Source organism: Anarrhichthys ocellatus, unplaced genomic scaffold, assembly GCF_004355925.1.
Source record: "Anarrhichthys ocellatus isolate YVR2014 unplaced genomic scaffold, GSC_Weel_1.0 scaffold1, whole genome shotgun sequence".
Taxonomy (NCBI): domain Eukaryota; kingdom Metazoa; phylum Chordata; class Actinopteri; order Perciformes; family Anarhichadidae; genus Anarrhichthys; species Anarrhichthys ocellatus.
This window is the reverse complement of record NW_022280031.1, coordinates 15,619,557-15,643,496: the sequence shown is the minus strand read 5'-3', so window position 1 is coordinate 15,643,496 and position 23,940 is coordinate 15,619,557. Positions and strand designations below refer to the sequence as shown.

The window sequence follows — 23,940 nt, the reverse complement described above, 5'->3', positions numbered from 1 at the left end:
AAACCCCTGCAACATCACATTCTCAAAGTCCTAAAGGTGGGTGGTGTATTTACTCAGGAACGTGTACTTTACTTCCAAAGATTATATTTTATATCTTTTAACTTAGAACATTTAAGAAAGAAAAATTGTACTTGGCCCACAACTTTACTGTTTTGCTTGCTGTCATAGTGTCATTTTCAGCCGCAGCTGTTTTCAGTGAAAAAGCTTTAAAAACTCCTCTGACAACTACCTGCTCAGCAGACAGACACACTTAGCAACTAGCTGGTGAACGTAGCGGAGCATTTAGCAGCTAAAGAGACAGCTATTTCCCTCAGGAGTTGCAGAGACAAAAAAAAAAAAACAGAATCAAAGGAGTGTGAATATTGGGAGAGAATAGGATCTGAATACTTCTTTCATCACAGCTACACTCAGCAAAAACTCCCCCATCCTATCATCCTAAATCTGCAACGCAGGAGAGCGTCTTACACCCACTGAGAGCGAACGCACAGTTTCGCCCTGTTCATCTAAATCAAATTTGGAAAGTGTATACAGTTCTTCGCCCCCACAGGCACAACAAATCCAAACTCACTGCTAAAGCAAAATTTCAAACTAACAGGAGCGGTAAACAAGAGCTGTGTCCAAAGAAGCCTGACTCATTAACACCTTTTGCTTCACTTTGCTGTGAGTCATCGCAGAGCAGTGTGAGGAAATAAGTGTTGCTGTGTGCAGTTTTTCTGACAACACCTTAGAGGATTTCAGCTTCTTCAAAATGTACATTTTGTCCCCGTTGGCCGTAGCATTTGAAGCGCTTAACACGAGAGGTGGCCTGCTTGCAGCTTCGGGTATAATAGACAGGTGTGGAGCCTAATCCAAGTCTTACTCATTACAGGTTTCCTAACTCATCAAATCCCCCCCGAGTGGATTTTCAGCATATTGCCAGCATTTGTAGACGGATCTGTTTTTACAAACGGTAAACCCCAACAACAGCATGAACATCACAGGAAGGTGATTTACAGACGTCTCTTTTGGCCTGTGAGGTGAGAGCGGGGAAATGGAAATATTATAGCAATTAATCTGGTCTGCAAACAAACAGTTTCATAAAATATTTGTAACCTGAGCGAACACAGTAATTATAGTATTGTTTCTATTTAAATATATATAAATCTCAAGATGAGTGTCAAGCAATATGATTGCATTGGTGGCGTACTGTATTACATGTAAAGCAAACACTTGTCCATCATCAGAAACGAATGCAAACGATTTTCCGTAATAACAACACATTCATCACCAAACAGCACTGGATCACAGCTGGTAATGAGTTTGGACTTTAATACATCATGCTCCATTAGAAGTCCATATATTACATGCACCCATAACCAAGCCACTTTGACGTGTCTACCGGTCCATACACAGGATATGCTTTATGTGCTGAAGGTCAGAAACGATCGGAGTCTGCAGCGCTGGTTGTTTGTTTTGAATATTATTTTCATCCGGGACAATTCAAATGGGAACGAGAGGCAAATACTTTAAAGCCGTGTGTTGCGCTGAACATCATTGAGATGCAGACAGAGACAAACCTTCTGAGACAAATTCCCATTTGACATTTATAGTCCTTGAGAGCATAATGCAATTTTTATCTTTCTAAACATGCGTATATCTCGGTGGGTTCTCGGTAGAATTAGGAGTTTTTTGACCGGCTGTGTATTATCGAAACTGCTCGTCATTGTTCAACTAATACTGGACTGAGTGAAGTTCAAAGATTTATACAGCGTTGTAGCAAACTGCAACCTCTCTTCTCTTTTTATCAATTAAGATCGTTTGACAGTACAAATGATGCACCGTGTTCGTAACAAAACAACTATTAGAACCGCTCATTTAAAGATCATACATTATGTTAATCTGCGTGAAGCAAGAATTGATTGCTGCTGGTTAAATTTGATGAACTGTTTGTAAACAAACCGACTGCACATCTTAAAGTCATCAGGAATTTTTGACACTATCAATAATGACCGATGAGACTACGATTACAATGGCTGTGGAAATGACAAACAGGACTGTGGCTTCATCTGTCCATATTAAGATAAGCTCCAGTGAGAATTGAGGAGCTTAGGAGAGGCATTCAGTCGGATGCTGATTTGAATATGATTAATGGAGGGCCAGGTCTTCAAATCCCATCCAGCTCCCACAGCCAGGCTGCCTCTGATAGGCCATGACTCAAAGTTGCTTTTGCTATCACAGCGAACACTCACCGTCTGTTTCTGCCCAGAGCTCAGGAGGGGGGGATGTCTGGGTGCTGTCTAAGCCCAGATCACAACATAAAGGGTCAGAGACGGTGTGTCCAGCTGGACTACAGTTCAGCGTTACAGCGGCTCAGCCAGTAAGAAGAAGCGGGCATGAAAGTTCTCAATCTGAGACATTCTGCTGTTTTGTTTCCCTCTACTCAGCCTTCACTGAGTTTAAAAAAGCAGCAGTGTTTTCTGTTCTCAACAGTCAAAATCTGATGGCTTTTTCATAGGAAAAGAATTCAGCTAGGGACAGGAAATGATGCCTTTATCATGGCTGTTCTGTCTGGAATATATAAAAGAAATAGGTCGACAGCATGAGGACAATTAGGTGCAAGGCCACGTCACATAGCCGGTGTGTCACCTGCAATCACGTCTGCTGACACGCAAGAAACGACACCAGAAATTGCTGCGTGCGTCAACGCTGGAAAATCCTGCGTCAGTTTCCTCATAACAGCCCCAGTGTACACTAGTTAGTTACACACCATTTAGGAGTGTATATATATATATTTACCAACAATGCAGCCAATATCACATTCCCATTCCCAGAAACTGCACTGTCAAATACGGTTCGAGGGAAACGCATTTCCTCCCGGATTACGGGTGTTATTGACCTATTACAAATATGTATCTATTGATAGTCTGCAATCGTCCACAAAGGGAGGAGATCGGGCTGGATAAATCAAACATCAGGACATCACCCTGGAGACAGCTGTTTGTGTCTCGTGTGAAACTAAAAGTCAGTGATGACTTACTTTATCTTCAGTCTGTAACTGTCACGGGGGTTCACAGTTAGGACCCAATAGCAAGACCACAGGAGACAGGAGTTGATATAAACAGGTTTTATTTAGCCTGAATAAAGAGGACAGGAAGGTGTGGAGCCCGTGGTCCAACACCAGAGAGTAGGCAGATCGACGGTGTGAGTCCCGTGGCTCGACACCGGAGGGCAGGCAGCTCGATGGTGTGATGTCCCGTGGCTCGACACCAGAGCGTAGGCAGATCGATGGTGTGAGTCCCGTGGCTCGACACCGGAGGGCAGGCAGCTCGACGGTGTGATGTCCCGTAGCTCGACACCGGAGGGTAGGCAGAGCGGCGGTGTGTAGTCCGTAACACAATGGAGGGCAGAGCGGCGGTGTGTAGTCTGTTAACACAAGGAGGGCACGGGGGATTCCCGGACCGACGGACACCAGAGGCAGGTGCTCCAGGCAGAAGGTGATACAGGGTTGAAGTGGGTGAAAGACGGCACGACCTGACAACCCCAGACTGCAGGACCAGAGTTTATATATTGCCAGGGGAATTGTTAGTGGGACCTGAGTCTGGTGTGTCAGCCTGCAGGAGGTGATTAGCTGAAGTAGCTGCAGCTGTGTGGCCATGGGAGGTGTCTGGTCTGACAGGGATCCTGACAGTAACTAAATCACCATAATGTTTTAGTAAACCTAACCAAGTAGTCTGGGTTGTATTTTTGTTCTTTGTTTCACTTTACAACTTTAACCAATTTTTCCCTCGAAATGTAAGAATGCAGTTTAGTTGCATGGGAACTTAATTGTGTAGGAGACAGGGCAGAACAATGCGTTGTTTTTTACAGTTGAATAAGTGACTTCGGCTACTGTTTTGGGAATAGCTCCCTCTAGAGGCCCCCCACCCCATCCGTCTTATATGTACGGCCCTGTCAGTGTCTCTGGGCACGTAAATGCAATCTCCTCAAAATTCATGACACATCTTTCTCCTCTATATGATGCAACATTAGGTACTTTTACTGTAAAAAAGAATTAATGATAACCGTATTAATATTGGAGGCCCTGGCATTACTTCGTATCAGATAGATATGATATTATTTCTGAGGTAAATTTTTTCAACTTTGGTGAACTTTGACATGCACATTTGCATGTTGACTGATTGCCTCAGTCGACATTTCCTTCTCCAATATATTGGGGCGTGAACAAAACTTCAGCCACTGAACTACCCACAAGTAGTCACACCGCTACGCTTCCGCCACTACCTCTTTCACAAGGATCCATAAATGTGTTTCATTGAGCCACTTTCCGGTGAGGCAGCAGACTTGGGCGTCACTGAACTAGAAATAAAACTTTACATAATGGTCCAGTGGACAGGGTGTTTGAATGACATCTGGGAGGTCAAGTATTCAAACGCCACAGCAATGACTATGGGCAGTAAAAAGAAATGTCAGCAGAAGGAAAAACAAATTCAACAAATGTTGCACTGGCTGATTGCTTGGAATTGAATCTGTCATATTTTCTCTGATAGCGCAGAAGAGAAAGCATCGACATATAAAACGAAGCAGGGAGTGATGTGGCCTGCTGAGAGCAATGAGGCTGTGGGGGAGATTAAAAGAAGATTGCCACACTTTGGACATTAAGGCAAGCCATGTGAAAGCCTTTTTTTGTCTTTCCAGGGAGCATGTCGTTCGCAATGAAGGTGAGGCTCATTGCAAACATTGCGAGATGATCAAATTTATTGGTTTGCCTTCCCTACAGGTTTTGTAGATTCATTTTAATCTCAGTAAGCTGAACTGACAAGCGTCTCACGGAAATACAGCGACGTTGTGGGAAAGCTAAGCCAGTTCACCACTTTCTCATTTGATGTTATCCCACTTCATCCCGTCTGGCTCACGCGGTCCAATATGTGCATATTAAAACGTGAACTGGCCTTTAGACATCTGGAATAACAGTCACTTGCTGTCTGTATTAAACATGAACTAATCAATTAAAATCACCACCTTTGAAGCGAACCATTAGCTTCAGGTGAGGGTGTATCTATGTGGTCAAGCCGGTTTGACTTTGTAAACGGAATGACCTCCTACGGTAAGTGTAAAAATGTAAAACAAAAGCTGTGCATCAGGGGATCCTGATATGATGAATCTTTGTCCAATGCTGAGTGATTTCACTCCACAACCGGACAAACATTTCATTCGGAGCACAAGCCGTGAACAGACAGACACAACAGCCAGCTGGTAACTTTAAACATTACAATCTGTCAATTTTGACACTCGGATAAAAAGTAAAGTAGAAAATGCAGTCAGCTGAAACCAGATGTTGTCCTCTGTCCCTTAGTCTAAAGTAGCAAATACAAAACAATGTAAAAACACACAGCCGAGCAAACGCATGATTTAAAGCGTAAGAAGCAGTTTTGATTGTCCACCGAGGTTGAAAACACGGACTAATGTCAATCAGGAAAATTCTTCTGATATTAACTACCTCGGCATGCTATTCTTTTCTTGGTCAACCCATAATTTAAAAGTACAGATATAAATGCATTCCAGCCCTTAAAACACTTACAAAGACTGCACTACTTCTATCTTTACTCTTTTTTTTATGTAACGTAACGTTTTTTTTGTGAAAATGAAGAGTTGAAATTGAGAAACTAAAGAAAAATAGCCTTTGGAGAGCTATGCTAGCTATTCTCCCTGTTTTTTGTCAAAGCTGAGCTAACTAGACACAGCTTCATATTTAGCACACAGACATGCAACAATGAAACCTAACACAAAGTAATGCAAGTAGGCTACATTTTACTTTACACTAAAGCAAAATTAGGTGGTATTTATTATCTCAATTACGAGTGTCCGGTGAGATGAAAGCTAATGTTGCCCAAGCTAATCACAATTAACATTAACAACCAATTTGCAGCTTTAGTCACTTTTAGCTTACTTTAGCGAAATGAGCTAATGAGTTGCTTGTGAACTAAAAGGAGAATGAAAACTTACATTAGTCAGGCGGCCAGAAAAGGACCCCAATGGGATGATAGTGTTGACTTTTTTCTCCTCGATACAAAGCAGTGTGTGGCCAGCAAATTTAGCTATTTAGCATGTTGATAGCAGCTCTTGACATGAAAGAACTTTTCAAATAATGGACACACTACGTAAACCTGAACAGCAGTCTACTTGCGGCATGTAATGTACTGTGCGTTTAGGCTAAATGTTAGCATGCTATCAAGAAGCACAACTCTTTATGGTCACAGTTGGTCTCCAGTCCTCTTTATCCGAGGCACGGCTGAAGGGAAAAGAATTATAACTTTTTTATGCACCCGTTTAATATATTTAATTTAACTTTAGCTGTTTTCTGAGTGTCTTTTTATATTGACTTGTGTTTCTTTTATATCTTCTCTTAAGGCCTGCCTTTTGTCCCGCCAGATGCTCGGAGCAGGAAACGCACAGTAACTTATATCGTTAACGATGGCTCTGTTCCACTAAAATGTTCCAGTAGGTCAAGCCGTCATTAATGTCATCATATGCTCTACACCTGTGGCTTTCCTGTTTTGGAATGTTGAGATGTCCACTGTTTAAAAATATGTACTGATTTGCAGTTGGTCACAGCCAGCCTTACTTAACAGAAATACTGCGACCAATATACAGAGATGAGGTTGGAAAAATGGTGAAGTGTCACTTTAAGGGAGGACAGCCTTACCTAAACAGAATCAGTATGGTGGCTGCTGAGTCTTACCTTCTAGTCCATGTCACTTTAAAAGACATCAAAGGCGATGTCAGCAGAGAGCATGTCATCCCTATCAAGCCATACACGCATTCAGGTCAACCTTGACAAAGTCAACATCATTCAGCTACTGAACTGGTCCAACCTGCAAACAACAGCTGACAGAGTCTTTATGGCTCTGCTCTTAGTACTTCCTAGAAACAACAGTACAGTGCAAAGCAAACACATTAAAATAACCACTACTAGCTAACCAATTTCTGAAAATGCACAGCAATTATGGACAAATTCAACCTCAGTCTCCAAGTCAAAACACATTTATCTTTGAAAAATCTTGTGTGGAAAATCTTGTGTGGTTGCCTTTTAGTGTGAGACTCACATACAGTGTCTATAAACACAGTTTTTACAACATGTCATTCCCCAAAAGCTTTATTCCTGTGTTGGAATACCTACTACACATGCGGCGAACTTCTAAAATAGGTCCGACCAACCTGTGTTTGTTTCACACAACCATCTGGCTGCTCTAATTTGCAAGGTCACTTTTCACGCCCATGCACTCCAAGCGTTCTCTCTAATTGTAATAAATCACTAAAGTGTGTCACAGAGAAATTAAATCTCTCATTTTTACAAGCTAATCTCGGGTCACTTGCATTTGGCAAACAGTTCTTCACAGTTCTCTTTGCAATTGCAGAATGCCTTTTTTTCAAAATAGTGTCAACGGGTGGAGAACATGTCCAGCTTTGCACAACTGCCACAGCGGCGTCGGTAACACATGGAGGCATTTGTTTGATAAATGCACTGAAATAGACTCAATCACAATTAATGCAGAACATTATGAGCGATGAGCAGTGGAAAACAATATAAATCCTCTGCCAACAAACATACAATCAAAGGCTGAGAAAACATATCTTCTTTCTGATCTAGATTAAACGAGACACCTGGTTCAGCTTGTGACGCTCGTCACTTGGCCAACTGTGCACCGGGGCTTTGGGATTTCTTAGTGAAACCAGAACTAATGGGGGTATTGTTAGTGTTTGCCACAGTTTTGACCTTTGAAAAAAAAAAAAAAGTTCGACTGAAAATGTCAGAAATAAAAAACAAAAAGAAGAAGCTTACTAGAGAACTTCAAGTCAAGCTTACTGTTGAGTCTGTTCTCAACCTGCTCACATCTGTACCTACGAAAAGTAATGTAATTCTTATAATTCCTATAAACTCAATTCGCACTTAATCTACACAATTGTGAACCAGGAAGTACGACGCCGGACTTTCACCTAGGAAACAGCTGTTCATGTCCTGTGCGAAACCGGTCACCACTGACATGTAACCTCTTAAGTAACACCACTTCTATAGTTATTTTAAGCCAAACCATCTTTTCCCAAATTCAACCAAGTACTCATGTTGTTGACTTTATTGTTAACTAATAGATAGCACCATGAAACTTCTCCAGCTGATTACCTACATTATGACAAATATTTTTGTTTTACAAGTTTTCTGAAATGGTATGTTTCAATATGCAAATGAGGCATTTTCTCATACAAACTTTTGGTGAATGTGGGAGAAATCTACAGAATGGACAGCGTGTGGTAAAATAAACACGTGAATGTGTGTAATAGATGTATTTTGACCACAAGTCTGAAAGAAGACATGCAAAATAGCCCCAAATCCAAGAAATTGACCAGTGCATGAAAAAAAACAATGTTTTTGCCTGTGGTGTCTCACCTTAAGGGCTCAGTCATGAACAACTAATATAATATACATAATAATATAAAATTAAGCGTTATGAGTACTAAAACACAGAAAGATGTATTATTACCGTCCAGTAAAATGAGAATGAAATCATCTAGTGTGAAAAATGAGGTTTCAAGATCGGGAGGAAATAAGCAGTCTCTGCTCAGAAACGCTGGAGGCGTGTCAGCCGATCAGAGGTGAGAGCTGTACACATTACATATGTACAGTTACAGTATATACAATATATTGGCTACTACTGCAGAATGTTAACACGCATGCTGTATTGGCAGAGCATGCTCACCAGAGACTTCCGCCGGCTAATTGCCATTTTAGCCCTATGACAACGTGAATGGGGATAAAATAATTCAATAAGCACGGCTTTTCTAGACATTCCAAATGTTATCGGACCGAACTGATCAAATTCTGGTGATGAAACGAATCATTTAGCGGGGGATGTGACACTCAAAACAATTCATCCACCGTTTAAGAGACGAAACAGTGGCGACAGAGTAGGCTACAGTGGAGGCTGTAACGTTAGCACACAAAGTGCTCCTTATGCTAAGGATGGCTCCTCAGCCATGATTTAAAAAATAATAATTCTAAACAAAAAAATGGTACAATTCTATATATAGTTCACATGTTTTCAGCAATTATTTTCTAACATCTGTAATGTGTTTAGAAACAAATCTCAGATTTTACTTGACAAGGATTTAAAATGTATTACCTCAATATATTTTAGTTAATACTTATGCAAAATGTAGAAATGTTCAGACCTTTTCTTGCAGTCGAGTACTTGGGTACACCTGGTCCCCTTTAATTCAGATAACCGACTGACCAACCAATACCCTCATTAAACATGTGAAGACAAGGAACCTCTTCCTATAAGCTACAGTGTAGGTATGGGTCATTAAAATGCTGTTTCATCTCTCTGTTTTTATTTAACAAGGGCCTGAGATCCTGCGCTCTCGCCCCACTGCACACTGTTAAAACACGAGGCACTCTGTGGTGTGCGACTCAGATAGGAAGTTGTATCTCATTTTAATTAGCGCACACGGAGGTATGATCATCTTCGCTCTACGTGTTCGTAGCCTTGAACACTTCCAGATTCTGATTTGTGATTATTTAATATTGTCTTATACTATAATTAGAACAATAATCATCAATCCCCAAAAAACTAAAAGAGGAGAACGGGACAAACAGAAGATCCTCACTCTCTCACACTCTGGTTACACGTCTTTAATCAAGACAAGGTATTATTATTAATAAATAATAAGGCTTGTCAATACTGTGCAAATGTCTGCATTATAATTGAAATTCCTGCATGCACAGGATTCAGCAATTTAACATTTTGGTGTTGAAGCGATAAAAGCAGATTGTAAATAACATTCACTCAATATTTATAAATTTATGCTGTTAATAATCTCAACAACAACAAAAAAATATCACGGTCAGATTACTATTATTTTTGCCACAAAAAAAGGATTTTTTTCAACACACACCTGCATAAAATCCTCTGAAAGGACACCATCTGTGCTCCTCCATCCATCCATTATATTCTATAATCGATACACAAACAGCGGAGCATGACACGCCTCTCAGGGTGGAGGCTCTGCGGACTCGGCCGAGTTCCCATCGCTGGGACTGTCCACTCGCACCAAGTAATGAGATCATCCTGGGTGAAGTGATGCTGAAAATGAATCATCTCCTCCCTATCCCCTAACGGCACGGTGGGCACATTTCTGCTGGACCTTGTACTCTGAGGCCATCCATCCTCCGCCACCGCGGCAAGGCGGTGGCTTCACTCATCACAGGCCATAGCCCAAACCCCCCCTCAATCATAGCTCCAGCAACAGCTTTTCTATAAGAAATATTATGACTTTTTTTATTTTTATTATGACCATTATGGGTGCTCATTCACTTAAATTCAACCACAAATTGTAGCAGCCAAGGTCCAGCTATTGTTGTGTTTGGCCGGGGTGACGATCTATATGTGTTTATAAAAGGTGTGTCGGCACAGTAGATACACAGAAATGCCCTTGTATCTCCGGGAAGTGTTTTCTCTACGAGGAAAATGGCGATTTTTAGTTCACCCAATTTTGAGATAAAAGTACAAGAACATTCCTGTGGGTAATGAAATCACAATGCACAATCAGTGGAAGGGGGTTGAAGGATGGCTGCGGTCTTAATGCATTAGACCCCGCAGCCTGTTTTCACGCTGCCCCGGTATTAGGACGAAGCGCATTGATGAATTCCTGCTAGGAGAGGCTTTTTTTTTTTTTTTTTTTTTTCTCTGGACGGACACAAACATAAACAATCCCGTGCAAAAAATAAGAGGTGCAATGTGGCCGTGAAGATAAAGCTTAATCCATCACAACTCAGTAAGTGTTATAGGAAGAGACAGTTTAAAGGTTTGGAATAATCACAGACGTCAGGGGCTATTTCTCATTGTGCAAAGGCTATGAGATTTCTCGGAAATCTTGAGGAGCCGGGCTGGGGCTGAGGCTGTTGCTTGGGGAAAGTCAGGGGGGGTAATTGGTGCAGGTCCCAGGGACAGGTGACATGACGGCGCCCCTGGAGATGAAAACAACGCAGCCAGGCTGCCAGTAGACGGACCCCTAACGGAGGACAAACGGGCCTTTGACCGGCTGACCTGCTCCAGAGAGCGGGGAGTATGCCCCGGTCTTAAAACAAAACTTGAGAAAAGCCGAGGCCGGTATTTGTGATGGATGACTCACTCTGGTCACACAAATTCACAGGAATGAGCCTGCGGTGGCTATTTGCCATGCAAATTCCCGACATAAAAAGAGCGGGAAGAGCCACACCACTGTCGGGGTGCCAGCTTAATGCGAGCGTAAGCAGCTCATCACACGACTGGTTCATTGCAAATCCATTTAGTGTGCAGTGCATTAATCATGCTGCAGGCTGCCAAGGTTCACCGTTTATGTTCCTCCGTAGATTACAAGAGAGGGGTGTTGGAAACTCTCTTTTAATGGAAAGGAAGCTCTCATTATGCTCCCTGCTTTCTCATTCATGTTTGCAATGTTGCGTGCAGTCTTTGAATGCACGCTCACAGAAGTGGGATGCATACAGCCGCTGACTGATACATTCGTGCACAGAATCCGCAAAGAATCTTTTAGATTCAGCCTCCTCTGCAAGCTAAGCATCGCGTTCACAGAAGTTTAAAAGATGTATTTCTGGGCCCATTTGTGGAAATAGCTCGCCGTACAGTAGACATAGATAACGTTACGAGATTCTCGATCCTCCATCGAACTCTCCGCGGCTCTCTCTCTAAATTACAGACTTCTTGCTGAGTGGGGTTCTGACATTAAATTCAGCACTGAGGTGATGTTACCACATCACAGAATGAGATTGCATTAGAGTAAGATTACGTGGGTTAACCCAGATGCAAAAATAGCAGACAAATGCACCCACCCCAAAGCACCCCACACATGCATACAGCTACCTGGGTGTACACTTATTGGATTAATAGTTTTCCATTACGAATCATGCAGCGGGAAAGCAGCTGATTGTCAAATGCTATCACGATCACTTAGCCAAGGTGTCACACTTGATCAGAACCAACCCCCGTCCTTCAGAGCTGAGGCAAGAATACATGTATATTAAAAATAGCTGGGGCATCGAGCATCAAGGAGCATGTGGAATTCATAAAACATCACACGCGCTCACATTGTTTGTCAACATCTGATAGGACTTAAGACAGGGTTTGATGGATGGAAGTGCCAGAGGGAAAGTAATTTCCACTAACTTCTTCTATCTGCTGTGAATATGAAGAGAGGAGCGATGGGAAGGTGGACAGGGTTCCGCACAGCTGGTAGCGGCAACGTAAATACGAATCACCAAGGGCTAAAATTGCAGAGCAAAAGTGGAAGAAATGCATTTAACAATGATGGTCATACTAATGATGCATTCCATTTACCCCGGAAACATGAATTTGGAGCTGGGAATGACGTCGCACCCCAGTTGACTGCGTTCTAGTACATTAAATCGGAAAACTTAATGGTGTTTGCTAGATCCAGGTTAGCATTTAATAGCAATTCCAGTTGATAACACATTACGGCTTCATTTTGCACATACAAACACCGTAGCAACATGTTCGCAGACAGTACAGTTGAACAGTACTGGATGTATGAGTTATTTAATGGGAAATAAGTAAGAGACAAGTGCTAATAAATAGCAGTTTACTACAGCTTTTTTACTGTTGATGCGCAGAGCAGCTATCTTGGATTTTGATTGGTGGGGTTCGTCCGACTTTCCAAATTGAAAATCCGACTTGAGGTGGTGTTCCACTTGAAATTTCGGACTGGGAAATCGGAAATCCTTGCTTCCCAGTTCAAATGGAATGCAGAATTACATTCTAGCGACAGTGTGTAGGATTTAGTGCCATCTAGCGGTGTGGATGCACATTGCAACAAACTGAATACCCCTCCGCTCACTCCTTCTTTTCCAAGAATGTGGTAACATGGGCTGCCGAGTGCCATTCGCCTCGCTAAGAGGCCGTCCTTACCATGATAACAATACTGTCGGAGCAACGGAAGTCAGACAGTGATAAATTAATAGCAGGGAACAAACAATTATTTTTCATCATTGTCAGCTATCCCAATGACAAAAGCAGGGAATCCTCACATTTGAGAGGCTGCAATATACATTTTTCCATGATCAAAGACTCAAACAATTAACTGATTAACACATTAGTTGTTGCTTAATATTCTAATGATCAACTAAACAATTACTCAATTGTCGGAGAACTACGACAGACTTCAGGTAACGTAAAAACGCAAAAGCCAGTGTTTGGTTTGTCCGCTCTGGGCCACTGTAGAAAAATGGCGGTGCAACATGGCGGACTCCGTGAAGAGGACCCGTTCCCTACAACAATTCTTAGTTACAGGTGATCATACGCTAATGAAAGCATAGTTATAGAACATTATATTATAGACTTGACGGTCACCTGGCTTCGGCTTCTCATCTACCTCCGTCTGAAATAAATCACCTACTGTTTCAGACATTACTACGAACTTCAACGTTACATCTGCGAACAGCAAATTGCATGTTGAAATAGCAGAATAAGAGGCAGGCTGCCAGCCACGCTGTGTGAAAGATTCACGTTTGTGTGTTTTGACATTGAGGTGTAGAGCAGCAATGAAGAAATGCAAACCGCTGCCTGGAGAGAAACACAAACTGTCATTTCCAGGGAGACCTTTCCATCACGGGGCACTCCCTGACCGACATCGTTTGCCTCGTGCTCAGCTCTGAATAGCAATAACCATGAAGAAGAAGAATCCCTGCGAAGTTGCGTCTTTTGTGAATGAGAGTGAATGCGTGGCCGGATGGACTCCGGTCGTCATTCTTTTCACGTGACAGCTGCTGCTGTGAAGTCACATTCCTCCTCGAAATGTATAGCTTGAAACACATTCTGGCAGGAAAAAAAATGATGTGAAGGGTCGGGATGAAATTTCCATCACAGACTGAAGCTTCCTATTCCAGATAGTAAAATCCATACATTGCTCTAAAGGCACAAAGCTGCTCCAGGGCTGCACACCATCCTCCACTAAGTCCAGTATGTCCTCAGTTGGAATAAACCAACACTTCATGCAAGTCCGGGTTTTATCTCACTAACAAACTATCAGTCTTATTTCAGCTTCCAAAAATCCACACATCACTCAACTTCTAAAACATGCTTTTGGAATGACTTGGGAGGACATGAATTATTCCCCCGAAACACATTTTCTCGTGGGGGAGGGGGGTTCCATTCTAATGATGAGCTGATACGCCACCTGTTATGAGTACCATCTATTTCAGAGTTGGCACAGGCGCCGTGTGACAGGTTCATATTACAGGCTTTCTTTCTATCAGCGCTGTGCAGGTGTTGCTTGACTTGAAGTAGAGTCCGCTTTTGAAAAAAAACGCGCACCGGCGCTAATGTGCTCGTGACGCCGGGGCAACAGAGGATTTGTTAAGAGGGAACTAAGCTCAGCTCCCGTCTTCTTTCTGAGGTTTTATCGTCAGTCATCTCTCCCTCACACCTCGGAGTTTGACTGAAAAGCCTGTTCGTAAATTTTCAAGCTTTCACTGTGGCTTGTGCTGATAGCGGGTATCTGTTGCTATATTTAGACTTTGGATAAAACTTCTTTCCCTCATGCTATTTTGTGAGCTGCTACTTTCAATATTGGTTTTGGTAATTCTGTGTTGGAATGCAGCTACAGACTTAGACATTGGTAATCAAAATCTGGAATATTGGCACTGGTGCTAAGGTGAAAGAGTATCTAAACAAAGACATACTGTTACAATCTGCTCCCTGACAAACATTTTACTGTGAGGATCCTTTAACCGGTTTAACCGGTAACAGTCTAAACTTAATACTGACGCCTGGATATCACCTCCATAAGTAAACGAGGCCATCAACAAGAAGATTGGCTATTTCTGTATAATTCTTAATGCTTGTCGGTGCCACAAATTCCGATTCTGTAGAATTAAATCATGCAGGTTCTTCAGCTCAGACTCCAACGGGGCCTCCGGCAGCAACCTGCCCACCGTGGACAGGCCCAACTCCAGCTTCGCTGCTGCCTTCAACCTGCAGTTGGAGGTTCCGGCGGGAGGTGGAGAGCTCCGCTGCCGGCAGCATCTCTTCCTCCGGCCAGGAGCAAAGCTTTGCCTTGCTGCTCTGCCAGTCCCCGCAGGGAGCCACCACGGACGTCATGCTGCTGGAGGCCTGAGCTGTATTGCTGGAGGGAAGGGAGGCAGGGGAGAGCCAGAACCAGGACTGACTTGCTGACCCAGCTGCAGTAAAATGAGGTTTTCTAAAGAGACCCGGTGCTTGCAAACACTACCGCTTGTGTCTGCAGGGACCGTCAAAATCAACACAAAATGAAATATCCTCGTAGCAGCTTTAATAAACAATAAATAAATCATTCTCTCGTCAGATGATATATTTCTTGGGATATATCTGACATAAAAATAATCTGCTGCTTTCCAAACACAAATATGTCGCATGGCTAAGAAGATTAGTCTTGAATCGCGGGTGACCACTGAGTGAAGGTGGCCGTCTTACGTAACGGATAAGCAATTGAAGTTGAATTGTGCCAAATCCCGATACCATTACTGACGGGTTCACAGCCGTGTTCATATGTATAGCTGATAGTCAAAAACTATTGTTGTGGAAAACCACTACAGGAACTGGAATTATTTATGAAATTGTACATATGTTTAGCGATATGATGTATAGAAAGCACTTTTCTGTTGTCGGAATATTTTTAGCACACGGGAGGGCAAAAAAAAAAGATGAAAGTAGCTCCCAGTTCAGTGTGGTACAGTACATGGTAATTCCATTCGCTATCCTTCAAAGCAGTTGAAAGTGAGGGCTCTGATTTATTCATAAGCAGTGCTTCTTCTGCCAGAGAGCATTAGACAAAGGCAGATCACACAGAGGTAACGGTTCTGCTGAGAAAAGCAAATTACAAATCAAACCCAAGTACAGTTAACATGTTGCACTTGCACGGGATACACTACCTGCTCCACTCAACAGCTGACAAGTACAACTTTGGCATGTGTTCCAAGCAAACTTTAAGGCGGCTGTTGGTCAGGTTCTTTCATTCATTCCAATACTCTGCTGTAAAATGCTGCTCTCTGTCTCTCGCAGCTCCATGTCAGAAATAACTCAACATGACTCTGGCTGCACAGCCTCCATCACGCTTCTGTCAGTGTCTATCAGAGAGCGAAGGTCACCACTCTGTCCTGCTTACCTGGCCTCCTGCAGCCCGACCACATGTCCTCACATTGCACCTCCAGCCTCCCTCTGAATCTCGCCTGACTGCCGTGGCTTGAGATCAGAAAACATTGCATTTGTCTCGCGGTGATGCATCCCCAACTGCAATATTGGCCCAGACTAATATCGAGTAGTCGCAATCATTTTGTGTTTTTGCAGGATTAAATTCCTGCCAGGCTATAAAAGCCTCTTAAACAATATTTGGATCATTATGGGTCAGAAAATCTCTCCACTGAATAACAAACTGCTCCGAGTTTAAGGTTCAGCAGCTCTTGGAGGCATTAAATAAAAGGGTTTATACTATTTTTTATTTTTTTATGGTTGAATACGCTGTTTGAGATAGTTATGGTCAGAAAGTAACTCAAGCTGAAATGATTACTTGATTCATCTGCAAGTATTTTGATAAGAAATTAATCCTTGAGCCATTCTTCAAGCAGAAATGCCAAATGTTTTCTAGTTCCGGCTTCTTGAATATGAAAATCGTGTTTTTCTGTAAAATAGCAATAAGGTGCAGCTGTAGCCCTTCATCACAGACTCAGGCTGTTCATACTTATACAGAACCTACAAAAAGTAATGCATTGTTAATCCTTTAAAACCTACGTGCAGACCACTGTTCACGTCCTGTGTGAAACCAAGTCAAAGTTGACTTATTTCACCTCAGTTTTAGTACATAAATTACGTCCTTGACTAACAAACAGTTATTTGAACCCAGAACACAATCTCTTCTTAAACCTAACTATGTAGGTATGCTGCCTAAACAAGTTCTGCACCCGAATTTACAATGCTAGTTAACAGATATTAGCTTATGATATATGGGGATAATGTGACAAAACTTCAATACATAAGAAGACTACTCAGTCAATTAAGAATAGTAGTTCAGTAATCAGATGCCTCTCCTGAAGCATCTCCAAAGGTAGACAAATAGCAAAAAAGTATTCATCCCTTGTGTACATCATTGTTGAGCACCATATCAAGAAGATCAAATGCGAGCAACAGATGAAAGTTCAAAACAATTTCCACCGATCTATTTATTTTTCTGTGTTCGGCTGGTGACATTTTATGATCAAAGTTATTAAAGTGCACGTTGATAGGCATCAGCCGATCAATAATAATAACCACACTTGGATTCGTCTTAAACTGACAGCAATCAAATTAAATGACAACATCAAATAATGTATGCCGTCTCTGGTGTGCATTCCTCCGTTGAGTAACTCGAGCCTCTGTGACCTAAAGGTCATTTTCATAAAGAAAAATTACTTTTAATCTCAAGGCTGCGGGGCCTCTTAGGTGTGATCTGGTCACATTTGATTGATATCGTTCCTTCCGGTCCTTCCTCCCGGCTACAGTATGATTACGCTGACAAACAACAGGATCGAAGACACACAATTCTTTCTATTCTTTCTATTTCTATTTCTATTTCAATAAACCTGGAGATTTAGGTTTTTAAAATTGTTACAAATTAGCTCACTCACAAAGCAAAATATTCTATCGATTGAAGATTGCAGATATCAAACTTAATTAAAGTTACTGTGAGGAACTTTTAACTGGTTATGAAAGCTATCTAATCTCAATTTAATGCTGACGTAAACTAGACCATCAGCGAGATGATTGGCTATATTTATTTGGTTATTCTTAATGCTTGTCATCTGTGCCACCAGGTCGCAGCTCCGGCGGGAGGTGAAGTGCTCCACACCAGCCAGGAGCAGAGCTTGGCCTCGCTGCTCCGTCGCACTCCACTAGGAGCCACCACCGACACCATACTGCTGGAGGTCCAGGCCGTATAGCATGGCCCTCTGGAGGGAGGGGAGGGTCAGGAGACCTAGAACCAGGACTGAGCTGGGCAGACTGTCGGACCCTGCTGCAGTAAAATGAGAGGTTGTCTAAAGGGAGTCTGGCGCTCAGAAACACTACTGTGTTTGTCCACAGGGACCGCCGCAATCAATACAAAATGAAAGTTCCTAGTAGTAGCTTTAATAAAAAAATCAGTCAGAAGATCAGAGATTTCCAGGTGTAGCTTCTCCTTTAGGCCAAAACACAGCCATCAGTTTTACACAGTTTGGCGATTTTTTGTTTTGGTAATAGAAGTTACCATATGTGAAATGCGGAGGAGTGACGTAGAGACACCGTATACGGCCTGGTAGCGGCAGTGACCTGTCAATCACAGTAAGCCCGGCCTAAACATACTCTTCTTCATGGTCTATTTGACTCTAAATGGATCATAATTTACTAAATGAACATCATGCTGTATTGAAGAAGACTTGAAACTAGCGATTGAGACCATAAACTCATGTTCACAATGTTTACTGAGGTAATAAATCAAGAGAGAAGTAGAGTCATTTTCTCATAGACTTCTATACAATCAGACTTATTTTTGCAACCGGAGGAGTCGCCCCCCTGATGGTCATGAGAGAGAATGCAAGTTTTAAGACACTTCCGCATTGGCTTCACCCGGCAGAACCAGAGGTTGCCGCCAGGTTTTACAGTAAAACTGAAATAAAATGCAACATAACCACGTCACTGTATCCACTGGCTGCCCGTCTGGCTGGCTAGCGGCCAATAAGGAAGTATTTCACTTGGAGAGCAAAAGTGACTGACAGATCCCGGAGCTGCAAAGCAGCATTTATTAACGCATCCGCTGCTTGCATCCACCCGCAGCTATTAAGACAAGCCAAATCCCAGGCATGAGAGGAGCTGGCAGAAGCAGCACTCCGGTATCACGCAACCTGACCCCGCTAGACAACAGTCGGCTCTGGGTGTTAAACCGCCCCCATCCGCTCCATACATCACTGTTATCTCTATCACCGGTGTGAAGATTAGCTTTCAACCCCGCGCTACCTACTTGCTCAGACTGTTGCTGTTGAACAAAAACCCAGAGACCCCGGGCAGAGTAGGTGATAACCTCAAAAACAACAACAAAATAACAAGGTTCGGGTTTATATTCTGAAATGTGGAGGGATCCACTGAAATGTACAGGATGCCTTTACTTCATCCTCCAAAAACTGAATCCAGTAGACAGCACTGAATGAAATCAAGTCAGGGAGTTTCTGTGTAAAACCACATTATCAAAGCATTTCAAATGTGTCATTTTCACACAGTTCATCATTGTGTTCACCTCTGTTGAATGAACGGCGGATTAACTGAGTCCTCATCTAACTCGGGTTCCCCCAGAAAAAAACGCCCTGAAGCACACCTGGAAGACACATAACTTACGTGCTCATTTTGCAAACACCGAGAAGCAGACTGAACTTTATGTTGGTTACTCAGCTGTATTTTATGCAGACAGCACTGCACTCCTGGTGGAACAAGAATGAAACGATACTCTTGTGAATTGTTTATGCACTGTACTCTCTCAGTGTTTCTTCTTTCTTTACACGAAGGGAACCTTGGTGGCCGCCTTGCCTCCGCCGTTATGTGCCGATAAGGATGTAAAGGGGGCCGTATGTATTCTCTCGATGACCCCCCCGTGAGTAATAGATGGGCCTACATGGACGTGGCAGGTTTATTAAGTCAGAGCTCAGAAATTAAGCCGGCCTCAAAGTGGAATATGAATCATTATTTCACAAGACTAAGTGACAGAGGAGAGTGATCATTGTTCACAATGTTAGGGGTTGGTGGGGAATGGGGGGGATTGCATTTCACAATAAAACAGGCTGGTGGAATATTTATCGTGCTGTAGTTCCTTACTGGTTGCTGGGTGAGTGTGTGTGCGTGGGGGGAGTCAAATTTTCTTTTAATGATCCCTTTGTATGAGAAAACCATAATTAAACTAACAGGAATGGCTCAAGACGTCTGCAGAAGGAGGTGAGGCAGTGACTAAGCACTTGAAATGTGAGATAAACATCAGAAACTGCGAGCACATCCAGGACACGCACACACTCACACACAGTCACTAAGAAACAGTGTAGGTGGGCGATTCTTCTCAGGATAAGCTTTTAAATAATTTGCTATCAAGGTCTTAATCACCCACTCGTTTTAATTCATATGTAGGATAGTTGATACCTAGAGTATTTGGATTTATTATTTGTGTGCATTGAGAAAACAACAACATACATCTCATAATAATGCACGAGAAGGCTGCCAGAGTAGTCGGTGAGAAAAAAACATTTCGTGAGGTGTCTCGCGCGCGTCCACCTGATCAATTAAAACGGTGGTGGCATGAGGAGAGGACAATGCGCACTTCTACCTCTACATATGCGCACACCTCATGTGCGTCTAACAAACTGACTTATTCTTGCATCAAAGCTAACCCCTCTCCTCAACGCGGGCAACCACATGCCCTCGTGTAACTGTGCGCAGCAGCGTGGCGGAATGCGCAAAAGGATCACGATCTTTGCCTTTCCGGTACGAGTCTTTAACTTTCTTTAAAAATGCTTAAACAATGGGGACGCGTGGAAGTGCAAAGCGCATCAAAGGGCGATCATCTCACACTGTAAGGTTAACGCGCTACCGGTGCAAAAAAAAAAAAAAAAGCAATGGCAATGCGAGGCAGTGAATACGGCGCGCGAGCAGGCAGATCCACGCCGAACTGTAGAAAGATCGCACACTATTGCACAATAACTCTGACGGATGTCTTACCTGTACCAGAAGAGGAGACACGACGGTAAAGCAGGAGGAGAGAGGAGGTCGGGCGGAGAGCCGAGCAGCACAGCCTGCAGTGTGGATGAAAGGACTGCTCAGAACTCCAAAGTGCGTCTGTCTGATTTTTTTTTTACGCCAATAAAGCACAGCGAGGTTCAGACCAGCCCCCTTTATATCAAACTATGTCCAACTGTTTCCTCCTCATCACCATGGCATCCGACCTGAGAATCACTGCACCATGCATGCTTAGCGTGTGGTGGCCTGTGTGCTTTATGGAGGCAATGTTCTGCATTATGAAATCATTTTGCATCAGTTAAACTTGAATACACATATGTGCATCATATACTGTACCTTCAGCATCTGGGTCTGACAGGTGTGTAGCCGTTCATTAGCTTTGAGTCAAGTTCTCATATGATTTTATTTTTTTCATTGAATCCCTAACCTTGGTTTTTGGAACAACCATTCTTATATGAATGATGAAAAAGTACCCATTAGAATGTGTGGTTTGTTTCTCATAACAATAATTGAAATTATTTAAAGGATACATATCACACTCATGTTCAGGTTCATACTTGTATTTGGGGTTTCTACTAACATGTTTACGTGCTTTAATGTTAAATAAGGATATTATTTTTCTCATACCGTCTGTCTGAACATACCTTTATTCAATCGTTGTCTGAAACACCCTGTTTTGGCACCTGTCTCTTTAAAGCAGCTGTATTTAACATTCAGAGCATTAATATTGCAGCAAAAAACTGATTGCCATGTAAAGATATAGCGGGGTAATGCCTACCTGATCCGAGTACGAAGTCGCTCTCCCTTTGTGTGTGTTGTTATCTGAGCTTCTCATTGCTTTGTTGACATATAGCCGGGCCGGCTGCGCGTCCTTTTAGTGCATATTAGTACGCGTTAATGCACGCTCTGCCCTCATACGGCGTTTGCAGCTGATAACGCCGTCCTGACTGATGGCAAGATTGAGGAATACCTGGGATATGAAAATCCTGAAATATCAGTTTACAAATATTCCAATCCCGCTTTCAATTTATTCAAATAAATCAAAACACGATAAACTCACGATAAGACCTTGAAGACCTGATGCTTAATGTGGATGATAAAAAAGGAAAGTTTCGGACAGCATTCTAATTTGATTCATTAATACACGCTGAAGAAGAGGCGTCTTGCCTAAAACGCCTGTGTGGCAATTTAAAAAATAAGTCAAATTAGAGTGCTGTCCTCTTTACTTTTTTATTCAAATAAATCAAACATCCGAGTCTGAAAGTCCTTCTACTCTGGACCTCAAACCAAAATCAGGGTGCTTTACCTCATCCACTGGTGTCACCACTTTCACCCCCCTGTCCTCTGCTGAAACTTGATTCATTTGTTTGTCTCCTTTGTTTAACTCAAGGTAATGACTTTGAGCTTCACTGATTTTTTTTTAATTGAGTTCTGGGCGAGCAAAAACTATTTCTAACAAAAAAAACAACAACACACAGACACAAAAGATAAAAGGTAAGTGGATTAGAAGTACTCGAGATAAATAAAATCGCACGAGAAGAGAAAGCCTTGAAACCCGTGTTATTAAAAAAACAGTTGTGAATGATAAACAAATGATGCAATTAGGCTCTTACTGTGAGAGTTTACAAGAGATTAGAGTTACAAAATGGAACAATTCTTGGTTTGGTAAGTTTCATGTTCAGGATAAAGGTTAACCCGGAATATCTTTTTATCCACAGTAACACCATTTTCTCATTGGAAATATAGCAGCCCTCTTAAAAATCGACACTTCACCATGCTCTGGTCAAATTCTATTACAGCACCCGCATGGAAATACTGATGAAAACCTGAGACGTGACACGTTTTTTTTTGCAGGGGTTTTTTTTTCTCCTTGTCCAGACAATAGAGAGCAGGCATTTGGTTTCTGGCCTCATTCTGAAGACCTTAAAGCAGCAGAGAGGAAGAAAAAGTCATTATCTTTACAGACGATAACTCCAGGGGCCATTCATGTAAGGACAAATCCCAGAGGAAGGTACTCCTGCAGCAGGCACATCATTATCAATAGAGTCAACTCCCTTGTGAAATTCCAACCCCCACCCCCTAAAAAATAGAAAGGAAGCGACGAGGGTAGATTTCAGTTTCATGATCTGTGGAGAATGTGCTCATGATCCAGGAATACAAACTACACCAAGGGCAAATATGCAGTTATCAGAAGCGTCTACATAATTAAAGTATTCATTTCATGTAATTACTGCCTAATCCGGTGGGACACCAAGTGTTACATTATGAACTTCCTGATATTGAAGAACCTGGGTAAGTGTTGCAGAGCACAGTAATATTAGATGGGCTCAAACATTCTGGTGAGAAATAGTGACGGGCTAAGCATTTCTTTTCAGTGTTCTGAATGATGAGATCATGTTCCGTAGAAAGGTGCGTTCACTGAACTGAACCTGGCTGAACTGAAGCACGACTGATCTTGAACTTGACTAACTACTGAACTAAGAACCGAGAATCCAGTTGGATAAAGATATCGTTTGCAAATAAAAGCTGCGTGCAACCAAGAGTCTGGTTTTTAGATGCGTCTAATTATACTGAAATGAAAACAAGGACGAATAAATGTAGGAAATATAAACTACACTGCAAATTAAAAACTATCGACGAGAAAAATATCAGAAGATGTAGACTACAGTTGTAGTGGAGAATCGTTTTTCACTGATTCAGTGCAGTTTTTTCATCCAAAAGATTTGCTCCTTTCACACTAGTGACCTTTTTTGTATCATTGCTTTTTCCCCTTGTTTCCAGTCTTTGTGCTAAGCTAAGCGGCTGCTGTTCCTTGAGCGTTTTTTACGGATTTGCTTAAACAACACAAAGCAGTTACATTTAGGGAAAGATCATGTTGGTTACATGTTGAAAGAATCAATGATGAATCAAGACGTTGTTTATCTTTCTGGTCAACAGCGTCCGCGTCTTCCACTCGGTACGTTACCAAGGAACATCATCTGCATAGAAGTTTACTCCAAAATGTACCAAGCAAAACCATTTAGCAGTAAATCAACTTCATTAGACTGATTAAGCTCTCCAACATATACAATTGCACCATGATTGTCAGGGAGGAGGACTGACTCATTTATAGACATCTCATTGTCGTCATTAGTTT

The 23,940-nt window shown here is 42.2% G+C and overlaps 1 protein-coding gene across 2 annotated transcripts in view; it reads right to left on the bottom strand.

Annotated features, from left to right (window-relative positions):
* cntn6 (contactin 6) overlaps positions 1-20,925 on the bottom strand; it is an 88,050-nt gene extending 67,125 nt beyond the window's left edge. For both annotated transcript variants that reach the window (XM_031866838.1, XM_031866999.1), the window contains exon 1: positions 20,787-20,925. The gene's annotated coding sequence lies outside the window, so the exon portion shown is untranslated. The remainder of the gene's footprint in view (positions 1-20,786) is intronic.
* Between the last annotated feature and the right edge of the window lie 3,015 nt (positions 20,926-23,940).